Source organism: Aquarana catesbeiana, linkage group LG06 (genome assembly GCF_042186555.1).
Source record: "Aquarana catesbeiana isolate 2022-GZ linkage group LG06, ASM4218655v1, whole genome shotgun sequence".
NCBI lineage: Eukaryota > Metazoa > Chordata > Amphibia > Anura > Ranidae > Aquarana > Aquarana catesbeiana.
This window is the reverse complement of record NC_133329.1, coordinates 102,745,432-102,755,123: the sequence shown is the minus strand read 5'-3', so window position 1 is coordinate 102,755,123 and position 9,692 is coordinate 102,745,432.

Genomic DNA, 9,692 nt, shown 5'->3' with positions numbered 1-9,692 from the left:
ATTGGCATGGTGCAGGACAGCCAGCCACCCATCAGCCACATAACAACCAATGACACTCTTCATTTGTCATTAGTTGCTATTGTGATGGTGGCTGGCTTACCTGCACCATGGCAATGCATGATTCTGATCTAGAAGCAGGTGGTATGCAGGGCTGCCACCAGCATTCAGCAGAAGACGGAAGTCCACCTCCTCCAGACCTCCTCCATCTCAAGCCTTCCGCCACACTACTGTAGCCCAAAGGTAAGGCTTTGTAGGGCTCTGATGTGAAGAGGGAACTTTGTGACTGGGGGGGGTTGTGTGATGAGGGACTGTGTGACTGGGGGTTCTATGATTTTGCATACTGAACTCAAAAAAAGGTGAGAAACGCTGCACTACCCAGTTTACATCATGTCATCACAGTGATCACATGGCACAGAGCTGCTTGGATTGGCTCTGTACACAATCTGGCGTTTTAACTAAACTTCCTGCGACAGAAAACTGCCGCAGATCCCCACCAGGTCTGACTTTGTGCAAGGGATGTGATGTGTCAGGTGACAACTTACATCCCTCTTTCTGCTCGTATGAGCACAGCCTGCACAGCCCTTGTCCTCCCTTCGGCCCTTCGGCATTCAGCGGTTGAAGAGTAATCCTAAGCATGCAGCTCCAGCTGTATCTGACAGGAGGCAGATCAATCTGCTCCATTTTTTAAGTTTAGAAAAGTGGATCAAGCACTTTGCTTGCACCACCCTTTCTTAAACTGTCTAATCACTCTGGGAAAAAAATGTAATGTCAGCAGCTACAAATCCTGCTGCTGTTGACTTTTACTAAAAGGACACATACCTGTCCAGGGGTCCAGCCTAGACGATCCGAGAGGAAGCGGGAACAGGTACCTTTTAAAGCTAGGTACCCACTTCCTCTCTTCCCCAAAATGATATACCAAATATGGCAGAGAACAGGAAGTGGGGGGAAGAAAAATAGGGGAACTTCCCTTTTTAGGTGGAGTTCCACTTTAATTCTTCTCAGTGTCTGTGAACAGAGCCATCTGAGGAGACTTGGCCTGCAGTCATTAACAGGTGCATTTGTCACCCAAGGACGATTCCTGGAGTGACATTTATAAGGGGCACTCCAAAAATAGACATCCACCAATCTGCCATTTTTTTATATATATTTTATTGACAGTAGTAAGGTGGTTAAAGACTCTTCAAACACAGAAAAATACCTGCCGATTTAACTAAAATGCACATCTCCAGAATACGCTTTTTTAACCAATGACACCACAAAGCTTCTAATTCACTCCCTGGTCATCTCTCGCCTCGACTACTGCAACTTCCTCCTCATTGGATTACTTTACCTAGGCTATACCCCTCATGAATGCTGCTGCCGGACTCATCCACCTTACCAACTACTCAGTGTCTGCTACCCCTCTCTGCCAATCTCTCCACTGGCTTCCGCTCACCCAACGTAAACAATTCAAAGTACTAACAACAACTTACAAAGCCATCCATAACTCTGCCCCCAGCTACATCGCTAGCCTAGTCTCAAAATACCAACCAAATCACTCTCTTCGATCCTCCTAAGACCTCCTGCTCTCTAGCTCCCTTGTCACCTCCTCCCATACTCATCTCCAGGACTTCTCTTAAGCTTCTACCATCCTTTGGAACTCCCTACCCCAATCTGTCCATCTATCTCCTAATCTATCCATCTTTAGACGGTCCCTGAAAACCCTTCTCTTTAACTACTTAAAGACCACCCACCACAGATATACTGCGGCAGGTCGGCCCTTTTTCAAAAAACAATGTACCTGTACGTCGTTTTATGCAATAGACAGCAGGGGCCAGAGCGATGTCCGCCGAGACCCGCCGATCATTCCCCAGAGAGGAAGAACAGCAATCTGCCTATGTAAACAAGGCAGATCGCCATTCTGACAGAGATCTTGTGTTCCTGCTAAGCTATGTGCCCATCCAGTCAGTCCATCCCCCACACAAAAAGCAAGCACCAACTAGGGACACACTTAACCCTTTGATCGCCCCTGGTGTTAACCCCTTTCCTGCCAGTGTCATCAGTACACTGATCACTGTAATAATGTCACTGGTTCCCAAAAAAGTGTCAAAAGTGTCACTTAGGTGTCCGATTTGTCCGCTGCAATGTCGCAGTCCCACTAAAAATCGATAATCGCCGTCTATTAGTAAAAAAAATAAATAAATAAGAATGCCATAAAAATATCCCATAGATTGTAGACGCGATAACCTTTGCGCAAACCAATCAATATACACCATTTTGGATGTTTTTTACCAAAAATATGTAGCAGAATATATGTTGGCCTAAATTGATAAAGATTTTTTTTTTATTGGATATGTATTATAGCAGAAAGTAAAAAATATTGTTTTTTTTCCAAAATTGTTGCTCTTTTTTGTTTCTAGCGCAAAAAATAAAAACTGCAACGGTGATCAAATACCACCAAAAGAAAGCTCTATTTATGGGAAAAAAATGACATCAATTTTATTTGGGTACAGTGTCGCACAACCGCGCAATTGTCAGTTAAAATAATGCAGTACTGTATCGCAAAAAATGGCCTGGTCATGAAGGGGGTAAAATCTTCCAGGGCTGAAGTGGTTAAAGAAGCCTATCCTGCTTCTTACTAATTCACTGTTTTTTTAATTTCTTCATCAGCTCATCTCCCGCAGTTATTATCTTTTGTATCACTTGATCCTCCCTCTTAGATTGTAAGCTCTAACGAGCAGGGCCCTCGGACTCCTCTTGCACCAAGCTGTATTGTAACTTTACTGTCAGCCTTCGTTTTGTAAAGTGCTGCGCAATCTTTTGGCTCTATATAAATCCTGTATAATAATAATAAGTCTCATTGTGAGCTGACCACTGAGTGATGTCACTTGTCTTTTGCAAAACTATGACCTGGATAAATAAGAACCTTAAAGCCGAGTTCCAGTCTCTAAAAAAAAAAAGAAATTAAAAGTCAACAGCTAATTTTTAAATAGAAATTAAGTTTATTTAGCATGAAAAAGAAAAGGATATGCATACAAGTACAAAGTGCAACAGGCACTATTTCAGAAGGATAAAGCATTTGACATAACCTTCGCAAGTGCAGGGTACATACCAGGTCATGTTAGTTAGGCTAGTCCTAAGAACCTACCCACTTTGGCCTGTGGTGCCTGAGTACGAGAGTAACACATTTTTTAAAAGGAAAAGAAAAATAGCAGGGATCGTAACATAGCACATCACATGAAGGCATACAAGCATACAAACAGAGCGAAAGGCAATTACGTAAGCTACATCAGAGACCATACTTTAAATGAGAGTTATTGCTCGTCTGTGCAAGTGGAGGAATCCTCCAACCACCTGTCACAGATTTTGTTATATTTGGCCTCTGTGTGAATACAGTACCTTTTTATAGGGATGTGTAGTGTTCACTGCCCTGATCCATTGCTGAATGGTAGGGGAGACGGTTTGATCCAAGAGCGGGCTATTTTAATTCTGCCCATAAACAGAGACTCTTGCAAAAATATATTTAGGTATTTATTCTCTTCGGAAATGGAAAGGAGACCTAACAAGCACTGATGGGGGCACAGGGTTAGGGGAGAGCTCATGCGGTCATGGAGGAACTTAACCACCTGCGACCAGTATTCCCGATGATGGGGGCAAGTCCATAGTAGGTGGTAAAATGTACCCCTGAGGTCCCCACACTTTGGGCAGGCTTGGCTGTAGTCACTTTATATTTAAAGAGGCAAACCTGGGTAAGGTAAGACCTATGAAGGATATAAAGGTGTGTGAGTCGGTCTGACAGCTTGGGGGACATCATCCTACAGGAGGCTAGCGCATACTCCCAGTTCTCATCTTCCACAGCCCCCAGGTCCATCTCCCATTTGAATTTCAATTGGTAAGCTTGTGAAGTGGCTGTAGGTAGCATGAGGGGGTTATAGAAAGAGGAGATCAGCTTCTTGGGGTCCTGACCAAAATCACATCCACCAGGAATATTGACTCCGGTCTGGGAATGGAATCCCCAAATTAGGAGTTAAGGGCATGACGGAGCTGGAGATAGTTTAAAAACATACGATTAGGTAGACCAAAATTGTCCTTAATGGCTTGGAATGACCATACCATTGTCCAGGACCTGTGAGAGAAACAAGATCCCCTTGGCAATCCAAAGATTATGGTTAGGGACAGTAAGCAGTTTGGGCAGTTGTGAATTGTCCCACAATGGTGCGTGGGTGTGAAGTGCAGGTGCCTTGGTGATATCCATGGCAAGCTGCCTCACCTTGCAGTGATGGAATGCCATAGTGCTTCTAGTGCCCACATGTGGAGACCCGTGGGTGCCATTCAGTAGATCCTGAAAGGGATGGGTGACCAAGCTAGTAACAGAGGAGCATACCAGAGTAGAGTACCGATCTCTATCTACTTGGTTATAGTAGTAAAAGTGGGACAGTTGTGAGGCAATATAATAGATAGCAAGGTCGGGAAGGGCAGTACCTCCCAGATGGATAGGGCATTTCAGAGTTCGCCATGAGAGTTTATGACGGGATGAGCCCCATACAAATGTATTAATGATAGATTTCATAGAATTGAAGACACGGGAGGGAATGTATAAAGGGACATGCCAGAACAGGTAGAGCAACTTGGGAAGGAGAATCATTTTTACTAAATTAATACGACCCATAATTCTGAGGGGGAGTTGGGACCAGACCTGGGTCTTGGTTTTAAGAAGGTCGAAGAGGGGCTCTAAGTTTAGGCCTATGTAGTCCGTGGGGGTTCTCGAGCATTGCACTCCCGGATATTTGATCCAGCTTGCTCTGACCAGGGGAAGTGCTGCTTGATCTGCCGTGGGGACATTTACTTCCACTGGAAGGATTTGGGATTTAGACCAGTTAATCTGCAGTCCAGAATATTCTCCAAATTGCTTTATCAACTGTAGAGCCACTGCAAAGGAAGGGCCGGCGTCCTCTAGGTAGATGAGCATATCGTCCGCATAGAGACTGAGGACCTCAGTCACCCGTCCCATGCGGAGACCTTTAATGTGGGGGTGTGCCCTGATGGCAATGGTGAGAGGTTCCACAGCTAGGGCATACGACAATATATAGATAGATATATAGGAGATATAGGGCAACCCTGGCGAGTATCTCTACATAGCGCAAATGAGTTGGATATCCTACCATTGACTTGGATCCGGGCAGTGGGGTCCTGGTAAAGAAGTTGGAGCCACTTGACAAATTTTGGGGCGAAGCCAAACCAGCGATGACATTCCCACAGGTAGTTCCACTCCACAGAGTCAAACGCCTTGGCGGCATCCAGGCTTACCACTACCCTGGATCCAATGGTGTCATGTGCAGCTAGTAAATTCATAAAGAATCTCTGGAGATTGAATGCTGTATTCTTATTGGCATGAACCCGGTTTGGTCCGGGTGAATTAAACTAAGAACTAAGTATCATTTTATTAAGCCGCAGGACAAGGATTTTGGCTAGGATTTTAACGTCTAATTGTAGGAGAGAGATGGGGTGGCAGGATTCTGGGAAGAGGGGGTCTTTACCAGGTTTGGGTATTATGACAATGAGAGCTTCACCCATGGATGACAGGAGTGTAGCAGAGTCGAAGATATGGGTGTACAGAGCTGGTAGTTTGGGGATAAGGACTTCCTGGAATTGGTTATAAAACTCTAGGGGGAGGCCGTCAGAACCGGGTGTCTTTGAGGGTGGGAGGTGCGCCAATGCCTCTGCTATGCAGTCTGTGGTAACAAGTGCTTCTAGTTGGGCAATTTGGGATTGGGTCAGAGTAGGGAAGTCAATGTCCTGGAGGAACAGGGTCAGTTCGTCTTGTGTGTGACTAACAGTGGAAGTGTATAGGTCAGTGTAGAACTGCCTGAACTTTTCTGCCACCTGAACAGGGTCTGTAATCGTAGCTCCAGAGACTGATTGGAGCTGAACCACGATCGGAGGCCTATGGTCAAGGTGGGCCATATAGGCAAGCAGTTTGCCTGCGCGTTCGCCGTGTTTAAAAATGCGCTGTTTGCTAAAAAAAATTCCCTGCTTCGCCTTTTCAAAGTGTAATTGGTCAGTGAGTCTAGATTGCAAATGCACGAGGGAAGCATTAGTCGCAGTGGGGTCAGTGAGGAATGAGGAGCTCAGGCGCTCCTCAGTCTGTTGCAGTGCAAACATGGATGAGGCTTTATGTCTGTTAATGCGTGCGGATAGGACCATGCGGGCATGTAGCTTGAAAGCCTCCCACACCGCCCCTACTGACACTGAGCTCAGATTGGTGTGAAAAAAGTAAACCCATTCCCGCTGAACGGCATCCAGGTCCGACATGATGGTAAACCAAAACGGGTTCAGCCGCCACATGTGGGCCGAAGGGACGGAGGGTAGGCATATAGTCACCCAGTACAGGGAGTGATCAGAGAGCACCCTAATACCAAACCCTACATCCAGGAGGCACTAGGGCGGGGGAGATGAACAGTAGGTCAATACGGGACATGGCAGATTGTGAGGGGGTAAAGCAGGAGTAGGCTATTGTGGTTGTATGCTTGTGTCTCCAGTTGTGCTCAAAAGTTTGCATACCCTGGCAGAATTGATTTTGGCATTAATATTGAAAATATGACTGATCATGCCAAAAAACTGTCTTTTATTTAGGGATAGCAATCTCATGAAGCCATTTATTATCACATAGTTTTTTTAATCCTTTTTATATCATAATGATAACAGAAATCACCGAAAATGGCCCTGATAAAAAGTTTACATACCCTGGAATGTTTGGCTTTAGTACAAACACAGAAGGTGAAAATGGCAATTAAAGGTTAATTTCCCATGTTTGTGGCTTTTTAAATCACAATAAGTGTCTGTGTATAAATAGTCAATGAGTTTGTTAGCTCTCACATGAATGCACTAAGCAGATGATTGTGCCTATGGACATAGAGTGTTACGTGGGGGAGGTATCTGCACAGCGGAGATCTCCACACAAAGTGCATCAATCTTTTTTTTTTCTTCAAGTGATTGACAATCTCCCGGGCAGTGAGTGAATTACTGGGTGGAGGCAGTGGAGGACAATGAGAGACAGAAGGTGAAGATGAAGGTAGAGAAGAGTTGACGAGTACTGCATAAGAAGTTGTTAATGAGAGTGATAAAATAAGTCTGCTTGGCAGTGTGGAGGCAGGAATTGTATTTTTGGAGGGCAATTATTATATTCGTTGATGTCTTCCTGAGACTTAGTCTTACGCCACAGACGCTCAAGAGCATGGCTGCATTTTTTGAGACTTCTGGTGTCATCTGTTTGGCAGGGTTGTATGGGTCGGGCATGATTCTGTGTGTAGTAAGTGGAGCAAACTCATCCAGTGCGAAGAACGGGGATCTATTGTAGACATAAGTAGCTAGATTTGGGCAGGGCAGGAAACAATTCACCAATCCAGGCCCCCTTATGGGTCCCAGTGGGTGCAACAATCTCCAATAGGTGAGCAAATCTCCTACCACCTGTTCTTCTTTGAGGAAGATCTGCAAAGCTTCAAAGCTAAACAACTGCCAGATATTGAAATACCTAATTTAATGCAAGTGAAAAAAAAGGTTTGGCCCAAAGGGTATTGCGGACACAGAGAGAGGTGAGATGCGGGTATACCCAAACAGTTGTATACAAATGTACTTTATTGATACAAAGATTATATACAATACAAAATAACTGTACAAAAATCACCTAAAAACAATAAAATGAAACACCTGACACTGGAAGTGAAACAGCCACTGGACTTGGAACATGCCACAAATCAAGACAGGAGGTCAGACTGGTGGAGCATGTAGGCCAAGAGACCCAACATGTTTCGGAAAGCAAAAGAGGGATTTTTTTGTAGATGTATATTTCCTTCTTTAGGGGTTAGAACAAGCGTGCTATTCCATTTCTATTGAAAAAGAGACATATGAGGGGTAGTATATCAATAGCGTAATAACATATAATTACAAAAAACTGATTTGTCATAGCAACACTATGGTACATGTTATGAATAAAGTAAAAATGACCTGTACTTACATATAGGTGCTTTAATTTAACAATACACATCAGTAGACAGAGCGTCGGGCCTTGGGTATTATTGAGCTGTATTTCCAAAATATATTCATATATCTTGGGAGGATAAAAACATTGCTTTCACTCCCATATGTTGGAATGCCTTTTTGAGGCATTTGTGACTATATCCCCTCTCCAAGAGACGCCGCTTTACATTGTTAGCCTCTCACTTAAAATCTGAGTCATTGGAGCAATTGCGCTTAATTCATAAGTATTGTTCATATGGGATGGATTCAACTAAAGGTCTGGGATGGAAACTGGACGAGTGAAGGATGGTGTTACCTGCAGTAGTCTTCCTGTATAATTTGCAAGATATCATATTCGTATCATTTTTGAATATCTCAACATCCAAAAATTTAATTTTGGATGGGTCAGAAATCATGGTAAACTTTAAATTAAAATCATTTTCATTTAAAACTAATAGGCATTCGTCCAGTAATTTAGAAGATCCATCCCATACAATGAAGATGTCATCTATGTACCTGTGCCACATGACAATATGGCACAGGTACATAGAGAGGTCCTCACTGCAAAAAATGTGCAGCTCCCATCCCCCCCAGGTACAGATTGGCGTAGCCAGGGGCACAACAAGTGCCCCCCTGGCTACTCCCTGTACCTGGAGGAAGAGTCGATCGTCGAATGAAAAGACATTGTGTCTCAAAATGTAGTCCAAGGAGAGGAGTATAAAGTCATTGAAAGAACTTTCATGATGGCTTGTTTGTGAAAGAAATTTTTGTACACATGCAAGTCCCTTGGAGTGCGGTATCGAGCTGTAAAGTGCTTCTACATCGATACTAGCAAGAATACAATCCCCAGAGATTTGCACACCCTCAATAATCTGTAGCCTTCTCATCAATAATGCTTTTATTGGCTATTCTGTGATCCCTGGGCGTATATATGCCTGTCTGTGTGAGCAGTTATTGCTACACAGCCAGGAAACGCCAGGGATCCCTGTGAATGTCTGTTTACATCGATACTACAGGTATTGGCAAACATTTATTTCTCCTCATTTAGTTACTCTTTGCATTTTTACTTATAATGTCTCTCTATGGGCAGTGATGTGTTGTCATCCCCTTAACCCAATAGAGGACTGCTAATACATGTAGTTATACTTTTTCTTGTTTCACACACATTTTTGTTTTATTTTTATTTTTTCATCAGATGTCCGTTTCCACATGTCAGGGATATCCCCGTGAGCTTTGTTGGACCACTCTGGTGCAACCATTGGCCCTGTTTTCTTCCACTTAGCTGCTACTTTTCCAGCTTGTATTCCAACATATGTGAATGAAAGCAATATTTTTATCCTCCCAAGATATATGAATATATTTTGGAAATACAGCTCAATAATACCCAAGGCCTGACGCTCTGTCTACTGACGTGTACTGTTAAATTAAAGCACCTATATGTAAGTACAGGTCATTTTTTCTTTATTCATTACATGTACCATAGTGTTGCTATGACAAATAAGTTTTTTGTAATTATATGTTATTACACTATTGATATACTACCCCTCATATGTCTCTTTTTCAATAGAAATGGAACAGCACGCTTGTTCTAATCCCTGAAAAAGGAAATATACATCTCCAAAAAAATCCCTCTATTGCTTTCCGAAACATGTTGGGTCTCTTGGCCTACATGCTCCACCAGTCTGACCTCCTGTCTT